Genomic DNA, 10,669 nt, shown 5'->3' with positions numbered 1-10,669 from the left:
TTTAAAGTAGAAATTACAGTAGTACAGCTATTAAGGGCTAGTGGTCACGTTTCTTCTTTTTGCCCTTTAGTAAATTCGCCAAGCCCTTGAGAAATCCTCGGTGGCTTTTCTTTTCTTCCTCGAACTCTCTCTCCACACGATCTAGTCGATGGAGTATTTCTTCCTGTTCAGGAGGAGAAAATCGTGGTTGCGGCGCTTGATGCGGAACTGGAGGTCTGGGAGGTATTGGATACCCATGAGCTGAGTAGTCCGGTGGTCCCATGCTTCCATGTGCTCCGTCAGGGTAGCGCGCATTATATCTTGCCGACACCACATATGGGTCGCGCTCATAGCCGTAGTTGTATTGGGGTTGTGATGGTTCAAACGGGTTATAAGCCGTTGGACCTGTGTAAGCTGGTATGGGTTGGTCATACCCAAATGGTGGCGAATTTCGTGCAGTAGGTGCGGAGTTCGCCTCCTGTATAGGACTTGAAGGTCCTTCTTCTTGTAGCGGCGGATAGTGGCTGCTACTAGAATGTCGAGGAGTACTGAAATGCATACCTCCTCCTCCTCGTGTAGACATACGAGCATTGCTCCTCCTACGCCTCGGCGGATCAGGTATTACTGGTTGTGCCGGTGGCGGAGGTGGTGGCGTAACCGCCTCAAAGCGTGAATCCTCAGAGGGATCCTGTGGATGTCTCGGTTGCGATGTCTGATGAGATGGTGTGTTGTACCACTCATGTCGGTCAAACAAGGCCATAAAGCTGTCTGGGCCTTGATACTGCGGACCATGATATGAAGATCCATCAGATACTTCTATCGGATGCGTGGACGTACCACGAGCTGGTTCAGTTGGATCCTCATCTTCCTCCATGGGATCTTCAGAAAAGTGGTCTTGTGGACCTAGTGGAACAAATCCTGAAGGTTCCTGTATGTAGTCAGCCGGATTGAACTGAGCTACGTAGTATGGACTAGGGTCGTCGTAGTTCCGGTGCGAAACCGAACGTTGCAGAGGTATGAAGGAAGGTTGTGGGTTGTTGGGATTATTTTCTGAATCTGGCCCAAAGGAGTGCCGGTAGGATGGCGTTGAGCTGTGCGAAGTGGAATGCCTCGCGGGTTCGTAAAGATCTCTTCGTCGTTGTGGCTCTTCGCTCCTTGTCATCGAAGGATGTCTTGTACCAGATGGTCCAGCTTCTTGATCGTGATGTGTCACGATTTCTCCTCGGCCTCTTCGTCCCCTTCCTCTTCCTCGGAATATAACAGGTGGCATTTTCCTGCTCCAAAACTTATTAAAAATCAATTCGAAAATAAAGACAAAAAGGAGTAAAAGTCCGAATTTGTCCTAAGTTATTGTCTAGACTCAAGTATGTGCAATTGTGTCACTGAGATTAAACACAATAGGATAGTGTTTAATTCACTCGACCTGGCTCTGATACCAACCTGTCACACCCCGATTTCCACGTGTCTCACCGGTGGGCCCGGTGGGGGATTACCGTGACGATGTTGGCAACAATATAGTCAAACCACACAATTATATAATGCACAGCGGAAGCATAAGAAATATATATAAATTTCAACCTCTGATCGTAATATCAAAATGTATTACAAGGGTTGAATAAATCCACAGTGGATCGTAATTAATCATAAATTATTGTTCCATCAGATACTGCAATCAAGCTTGCGAGGCTTATCCCGACGCTAGGGAGCTAATACCAGCCAATTACGTTTAGGTACCTGCACTTAATCTTTTTGGGGAAAATACGTCAGTTTACACTGGTAAATACATTCAACCGACACATTTGAAAATGTTTATTAAAATTGATTTGAATGCACAAGGCACAAACTCTTTTATAACTTGGGAAAATTCATAATGAAATCTTGTGAACGTTTTACATGTTCTTTTATGCGTTCAGTAGCCCGGGTCGTGCCGGGTTAAAGATTTATAGACACACCACGTTCGCGTAAAACCGTAGTACAGAAACCAACGGCTACGTCTTTTAGTTTTAATGTCGACACTTTATACCGGGTGTACGCCTACACCGGGATGTCGATGGTCGTGGCCATTTCGTAAAATGATGCCGAGGATATCCGGGACAACGGTCATTAAACCCCCCAAAGGCTTATAAGCAACAAAACTGTTTAAATGAGCCGATCATATTTAATCAATTAACCACCTAAGCGATGGAAGTATATAATGCTCAATCAAGCGGTATTAATATACCGTAACCCAAGCCCATATAGGGGAAATAAGTCAAAAGTATTTACCTTTGCAAGTATAAATCCTTAATTAAGATCAAGTCACCGATAGCTTTTACTGGGGCTCCTAATCTGGAACGAAGGTTTTAATTAACCTCTTAGAATCCTAACGGTCCTTGTATTAGCCGTAGCTTAAACCGGTTGATTCCGATATATAGATATGGTTAATTCGCACGAAAAGGCGAAAACCGAGAATGGAGTATGATTTGGACCCAACAAGTTCAGTGACTTGTTTTATATGGGTTTATAGTTCATACTCTGGATTTTGGGGTTCAAATAATATAATTTGACCCATATCGGCTATTGCACGAAAACTAGTTTCATGAGCCGTACCGTGTGCGCAAATAGGCGAAACGGTTAACCATAAGTGTCCTACGCTTATTTCCTAAGTCAATATGCCTTAAAAGTATTTTGGTATCAGTAGGATACCTTCCGTAATGCCCGTAACGAGTTTAAATTAGTATTATGCCCCGTATGGGCTTTTCGGTCATTTTAAAGACTTTAAAAAGGGATTCTCGAGTTCTACAGGAAATCTGAGTTTCCCGAACAGCTTATAAAGCTTAAAATACTTTATTTATTATTTAAAACCAGTGGCAACTGGAATCGGGTCAAAAGACCTTGTAGAACTCCCGTTTTGGCCAAAAAGGGCATATTCGGTATTTACCGAACCGTAGCCATAACCGCAGGTTATGAGCAAGGTAAAAATTATTAAAAATCTTTAAAATTCCCAAAATATTATTTTACCACAGTGGGTAAAAGTTTTGGTGACGAAAACTTGGGTTAGATGGGCGTTATGCTAATTGCGCCGTTAATTACTAAACTTTCTTAAAAGTGCGCCTTTTAGCATAACTCTCATTCTAGACCTCGGATTGACGTGAAACTTTAGGGACATGCTTATAATTTAATAAGCAAGGTTTTGGTCCGTTCACGTGTCCGAATTACTCGTTTTAATTTTAAAAGGCCGTTACGGTCAACTTTTAGGCGAATGACGGAAATGCGCTAAAGACTCGGATAACTCATGAACCGACCACAGAGGCGTATACCAACATGTGACCTGGTCCTAAGAGAGTCCTAAGGTATATTCATACCTCACTAAAACGGGTCAGAACTGAAGTCAAAGCAAAAGTCAAACTTTTGCGACATTCGGCTCCGAACCGGTTCTATATAGTAAATGATCGATTCAAACGAGCGCAAACATGTTTATATACTTATTATCATGTTTTATGATTATCAAAACAGGTTCCATAACATATATATTACAGATTATGCATAAATCGCTAAAATAGCTTTCTGTTGACTTTTTAACCGCACGTTTGACTCGATAATTGACATAGTTAGAGTGGTGATCAGGGGGAACCATTTTAGAGGTTTAATACCCACATAAATACCAACTCATAACCATTTTTGATTCGTCATAAGACTGAATCATTTGCAAGATATTGCAATGACAACCGTTAGTTACGACGGTTGCGTTTATGAGCTATAACTATGGAAATGTGAAACCAGAATGGTTATGAACGACTTACAGAAGTTAACTCTTGATTAGAGAACAGAAGAGAAGGCTTGGGAGCACTTAGAATGATCAGTAGTTGTGTGTTTTGGTTGTGTGAATGGTTATGCACACAAAGGTGCTATTTATAGCCAAAAACAAGCTCCTATGATCATTACAACTACCACAACAGGTCAGGGGTGATGGGTAGATGTCCCCTAAGTGTTATGGGTCAAATGTAGGGTGCCCATGCCCCATAATTATGTGCATGATCGTTCACAAGCTCCAAAAGTCAAGAAACTACAAAGTTTCTGCATCTGGGCACTTTACGCGACCCGCATGGACATTCCATGCTTCTTTTACGCGGGTCGCCTAAAGTTCATATAACAGACGCGTTATTTAAGAGGCTCGCGGCCCGCCTCAACTAATGCTTAAACTTCACGCGGGTCGCCTAAGGTTATATTTTCTGAATTTTTCAAATCTTTTATAATGATTACAGAATCGGGCCATTAATAACGAAATCTTTTGTAATGATTCGCCTGACCTTTCGGTTTTGAAGGGGTAACTTTGCGGTTTGGCCCTCGGTTATTTACCGATAGGGGCCTCGTGTTAATTACCCGCATTATTAAGTCCCCGGTTTATTTATTAATTATTCTGAAAGCCTTAACTTTCTCTGTTGACGCTTTTAACCCTTCTTCTACGAATTCGATCGTAACTTTCTCGTTTCATATCGAAACTTCGCGAAATTCATATATATTATTTTAGTGAGGGTATAATACCGTTACAAAGTCTTTGGAACGTTAAAGGGTCACTCAGAGGTATTATTAAACATGTTGACACAGTTAACCCCTGTAGTTTGTAATCTCTCACTTTCTTCCGCGTTTTATTTTTGTACGATCTATAATTTATTCGTTTGAAGGTTTAAGCATTATTTAGGGATACTATACAGTATATTTACCCTTGTTGACATTTATAACCCTCGAATTTATATACTTTCAAGGTTTGTCAAAATTAGTCCTTTATTTATTATAGATGCCACGTGTAAACAAATGACACGTGTTAACACATCATTGGACACAAAAATTCGAGGTGTTACAGGCTGAAGGTTCAAACAATGAGATGATGAAACTTCTAAAGCATATAAAAACGGATCAAGAGTTGCAAGCCAAGGCGTATCAAACTTTATAGAAACAAGTTACACAATTCGCGACTGAGGTAGCTCTAGGAAGAAGAGATCCAGGAAAACTACCAAGTGACACTACAAAGAATCCTCAACATCATGCAAGAGTTAATTCGGTAAGTATTGCTCTTGTTTCTGAATTTGTTAATACATGTCTTATATCTTTGTCTCAAGTAGTTGCAGGTATAAGAATAAGATACTGATGGAGGTGAGGAAAGTGAGTCAGGGGCATGACTTGTTCCGATTAGAGTTGGGAAGCTGAAAATTCACAAGGCACTACTGGATTATTGGGCAAGTATGAATATTCTGCGTAGAAGTTTGTACGATCAGTACGAGTTTGGACCGCTGCATGATACTGATAGGAGTGTGATTTTGGCGGATGATACTTGGAAACAACCTCGTGGGGTTGTTAAGGATGTGATGATTCAGCTGGGTGAGTTCTATTACCCGGTAGACTTTTTAGTGTTGGACTACGCACCTACGAGAATGAACGAGCAACAAAAGGTAATTTTGGGACGTCCTTTCTTGCACACTGTTAATGCTCAAATCAATTGTAGAAATGGGTTGATCACAATGAGTTCTGAAAACCATAAGTTAATTTTTTATGTTTATTCAAAAACTTTACGAAGTTTTTAATAATTTATGTGAAGCAGTTGCTACTGATGAGAAAGGTATAGAGTGTTACAAGTCCAAGCATGGGATAAATGAAGAATTTGTGCAAAAGGTGAAGGTGAAAAAGAGAGGAAAAGCAGGTAAACCACCTGATGGTGAAAACGCATGGAGCGATGAGGCCAAGTTTGGGCCTAACTGTTATGGAGTTGCGAACTTTCTAGACTGTTGGAAGCGAAGTGATCTAGAAAATCTGGAGGTAAGCCGGCCTTTGAACCACCTTGAAGGTTGCAGGTATGATCTGGCTGAAGATCTAAAACTTAGCGCTCTTAGGAGGCAACCTAAAGTTTGTTCGTTTCGTATTAGTTTATTTTGTTTTGTGTCAAATCGTGCAACCGTTCAAGTGTGGGGAAATCCGGGGAGGTTTGGTTAAGCTTAGGTGCAACTGAGGGCAATGCACAATCGTTTGGGGGGTTAGGAGGTCAAAATATGTTAAAATGAAAAAAATTTCTAAGGCATGGAAGAAAAAAATTTAATAAAACGGCTGGAAAATGGGTTCCCCCGTGACACGCGGAGGACCCCCTGTGTTTGTCTGTGATACGCCTGGCTTGCCAGGTCAACACCCGGTCAACGGTCACACCTTCGCAACATGCGGAGGTCTCTCGGGTACCGGTCGCAACACGCGACGGAGGAAATAGTGGGTTTGGTTGTTTTCCGTCAAAACTTTATGTTTCTCTCGTGTTTCCCTTCGTTTATTGACTTGTTTAACCTGTGTTGGGAGCTTGTGAGTTTTATGTTGCAGGTTTCGATCGTTTTGTCCATACTCAATCTCCATTTGGGCAAGGTGATTTGAACTATTTGAAGAATAGCGTCTCGTGTTGAATGCAGCCGCGAAAGCAATGTTATACGGTTGCTGTGGAACAAGGCTCATAGGATTCTACTGTTTAAAAATCAGAGGGGTCTGTTCCATTTATATTTGTATTTTGATTTATGTAGTTGAGTCATTAGTTTTTCTCTCCATTGACGACAATGAAGGAAATAAGTGTGTGTGTGTGGGGGGGGGGGGGGGGGGAGGGGGAGACTAGCATCTAGTTGTGTCTTAATTAGTGTCAGTGCCGAATTATTATTATAAAAAATAAAAAAAATTCGAAAATCATAAAGAAATTGAAAAAATTAAAATGTTTTGAGAAAGTTTTTACAATAAAATGGAAGATTATAGGTATAATCAGTTCTTGGCATTTGATTACTATATATAATGTGTATAGGTGGAGCCGATTTTTAGAATGGTGTTGATCTACCATCCATGGATGAAGCAAGGATCTTATTGGTAAGATTTTATATGCCTTCTTAACTTTACATGCTATTAGTTGCAATGACCCACATAGGCAATTTCATGATGCTTTTTTATTTCAAATTAATGATAGTTGATTCTTATTTTATATGTAGGGGCGAATATTGGATGCTTTTGTTGGGAAATTTAGAACCTTTAGGCGTAGCATCCGTCAGGTAATTCACTTTGTTATTGGTATAAGTAAATAATAAATAGAATGTCATCCCAGTTCCCGATCTAAATGAAAGTTCAAATGCTTTCTACATGTACTAGCAGAGTATAAGCAAACAATGTAGAAATGATTTGTCAATAATTATAAAATAAAGGTGAACTATGGATTAATGTGCAAATACTTAAGAAATCATTAGATTTGAGTACCCGTAAAAAAATAGATTTGACTAAATTAAGTAGGTTCACAAGAGATGTGAATACCTACAAATAAAATTACTATGTTGTCCTTATATGCATTATAATGTAGTGTATATATACACACATATATATATACATACACACACACCTTTATCCATATATGCATTGTTTTTTAGCTATATGCGCATTAGGGATGAGCTCGATATCGAACTGGTACCGGTACCGAAAATCCCCAAAAGTGGGTACCGGTACCGAACATTCCCGGTACGATATAGTTCGGTAGCATTACCGGTTCGGTACCGGTATTTGAGGGTAAAAACCGGTTGTGAACCGTTACCAAAAATCTCAAAAGTCGGTACTGAAAGTGTACCCGATTCGGTAAATTCAGTACCGGTACCGTGTACCATTTGCTCATCCCATTGTGCATATGTGCTACTCAACATGACCATCATATGCTTGAACTTGTGTTGATTCTTTGTTTTGTTTTGTGTGTAGATTGTTTATAGTATTTAACTGAATACAGATATTCAATGTGGATTATTGTGGGGTTGGAGATGGAAAAAGAAAAAGAGGTGGATAAAGAGGCTATGCACTATAGAACAGTAAACATTGAAGCGTTGTTTAAAGCTAGGTCTCAAAACGTCTAATCATCAAGTTAGGATATAAAACCTTTTTTTTTTTTGCATATGCATTATGTTAGGATTCCTCGTGTATATGATGTTTTAAATTGTAATATTAAGTGGAATGTTTTATATACGATAAATGCTTAAATCTTAACATTATTAGCAGGATAAAAAACAAAATGGCTCAGAAAGCAAAATAAAAAGTATTTGCGACTCCTTTTGCAGTCGCAAGTTTCCAGAAGGCAAGCGATCGCAAAATGGTTGCAATAAGACCTTTGCAAACAAAGCCTCAAAACAGTCGCAAACTTTGCGACTAAATTTCTGGTCGCAAAATGTTGGTCACAAAAGATTGTAGCAGTCGCAACTCGGTTGCAATAGAGTTTTTGCTACGTGTGTTTCTCCGACTGCAATTACGGTCGCAAAACGGTCGCAATTTCCCTTTTGCAACTATGTTGCAACTGTAAAAGCCGTCGAAAAAGCCCAATTTTCTAGTAGTGAGGGGTCTAAGGGGCAGAGCCCCTGGCTGGTTCATACGATTTCACAAACAAACATATTATTCTTCGATTTCTTAATGAGAGTTGTATTCGATTGAAATATTCTGGAGAACTAACGAAATAATTTTGCCCATGGCATTAAAGACCAGTGGCATCTTGGTGGTGGGATAAGGTTTATGACCATTTGGTCATGGGTTCGATTCCCACAACAGGGTTTTTTCTCAAATTTATTGGGTTTCCTCCTGAATTGGTGTATATGCATTATTGTTTAGTAGAAATGGATATGATTGGGTGGTTTCACTAATAGCACGATGATACTCTAGTGGTCCGTCAGTGATCCAAATTTGCCGTTCAAAAAATAAATAAATAAATAAATAAAATTTAATCTAAAAGTAATCATGCCTCTTTAATTATTTGTGTTTCCAAAATACATGCTTTCTATGTGTTCTATATGGCTGGAGGGTGTGGGATGGAGCCCCTAGGGGCTTTATCAAGACACATCAGCGCCACCTAGGATCCACGTCAGTCATGGGGCTTTATCACTCCCCTCCTTTAACTTGCATGGTATGGGATGGAGCACCCTATTAAACAAAATTTAAAAAAATAAAAATTTTATTGGTTGAAATGATGTGGGCCCCACCTGATAAAGTCCTTCTTCCTCGTTACTATGATGGAGCCCCATCAATGACGCCCCTGTTTAATTTGCTTGGTGTGGATGGTGACGTCAAGGGAGGCGCTATAGATAATGAGGTGGCACGATAGAGCCCCCCATACCCTCCGGCCTAAGATTGTTTATAGGACCTTTTGGGTTGCTGACTTTTACATTGTTTTGTGTTTTAAACATATCATTTAATATAATCTTTTGCATGTGAACAAAAGATATATGGTACAAAGTTCTAGCCACTAAATTTTGTTATTTTAATTATCATTGTTATACATAATATAATATAACATAATATAATTGGGGGCGTTTCTAACAATTATGTACTATGTTCGAGCTTGAAACATAAAAATTGATTTGTAAATGACCCTATATTTAGATGGTATTTTGAAGGGGTATGGTCTCAAATCTCACACCGAAGCAGTTGCGAGTGACCATCACCCTTATCAAATACTCCCACCAGCAAGAACTTATCTGCCACCATGCGGGCATGCGCGAACGCAAATACCGAATCCAATCTGTCAAGTGATGAGAAGACTTACCTTGTGTATGAAAACGAATAATGCACATGGCGATGCGGCTTAGCACCGCATCATATAAACATTTTCGTCACGACAAGGGATAAGGTAACAACAACAGTTACCGCACATAGCGATGCGGGTTGGCACCACATCCTATACACATCTTCGTCAAACCAGGAGACGCGGAAACAACCGCGGTTACCGCTGGTAGCGATGCGACCTAGCACCGCATCCTATTAACGATACAAGTGGGACTGACATCTTGGCTCAGGTGACCAAAACAGCAAGTGGCACCAATGACAGTCATCTGTCAGCCCACACGTAAGCAACGCTGGCAAACAGGCTGACAGCCATAGTGGGACGTGGCGTCACCTCCGTGACCGACAAGCCTAACACACCTGCAAGGGGCTGCGCGTTGTCAGTCTAGCCACTCAATTACCCTCCTTCACTCCTCGACTATAAATACCCATCCCGGATCAGGTTTGAGGTATCGCTTATCAAACTCTCTCACTCTTACTACTATCACACACTTTGCTCTCAAGCAAATTACTGATTCTCACGCCGGAGAGTGGTAACAAGGAGCACCACCCACCCCATCCTCCTTGTTACGAGTTATGGTGTGTTTTCCTTGTGCAGGAGACAGATTAGCAGACGATCTAGCCACCGATCCTCGGAAAGAAGGGATTAACCCTACTTGACGAGACTAGTGAATTAACCTCCGTTGGTTAACCACTGTTTCATCATATCTCTTATTTCAACACAACCACTTATAAACCATAAAAATTGATTTGTAAATAGGACTATATTGAAATTGGTATGAGTATACTATTTAAAAAAAATTAACATATATATATATATATATATATATATATATATATATATATATATATATATATATATATATATATATATATATCGGTTTTAAAAAAAACACGTGCCCCTCAAAATCACGGCCACTATGCGGTGGTTTCCCCGCACACCATAAACGCCGCCCATGAATATAATTATATTATATATCATGTTTTAACTGAATTTTTAATATACTGTGCTTCTTTTTAGTTGATTTTTTTTATCATTAGACATGCCGACAACTTTCACATCCATGATTCCATGAATTCATCACATTAATGGAATTTTGTTTTTTTTTTAACGGCAAAT

The sequence above is a fragment of the Helianthus annuus genome, chromosome 1, assembly GCF_002127325.2.
Source record: "Helianthus annuus cultivar XRQ/B chromosome 1, HanXRQr2.0-SUNRISE, whole genome shotgun sequence".
NCBI lineage: Eukaryota > Viridiplantae > Streptophyta > Magnoliopsida > Asterales > Asteraceae > Helianthus > Helianthus annuus.
Note: the sequence above shows the minus strand (reverse complement) of the source record.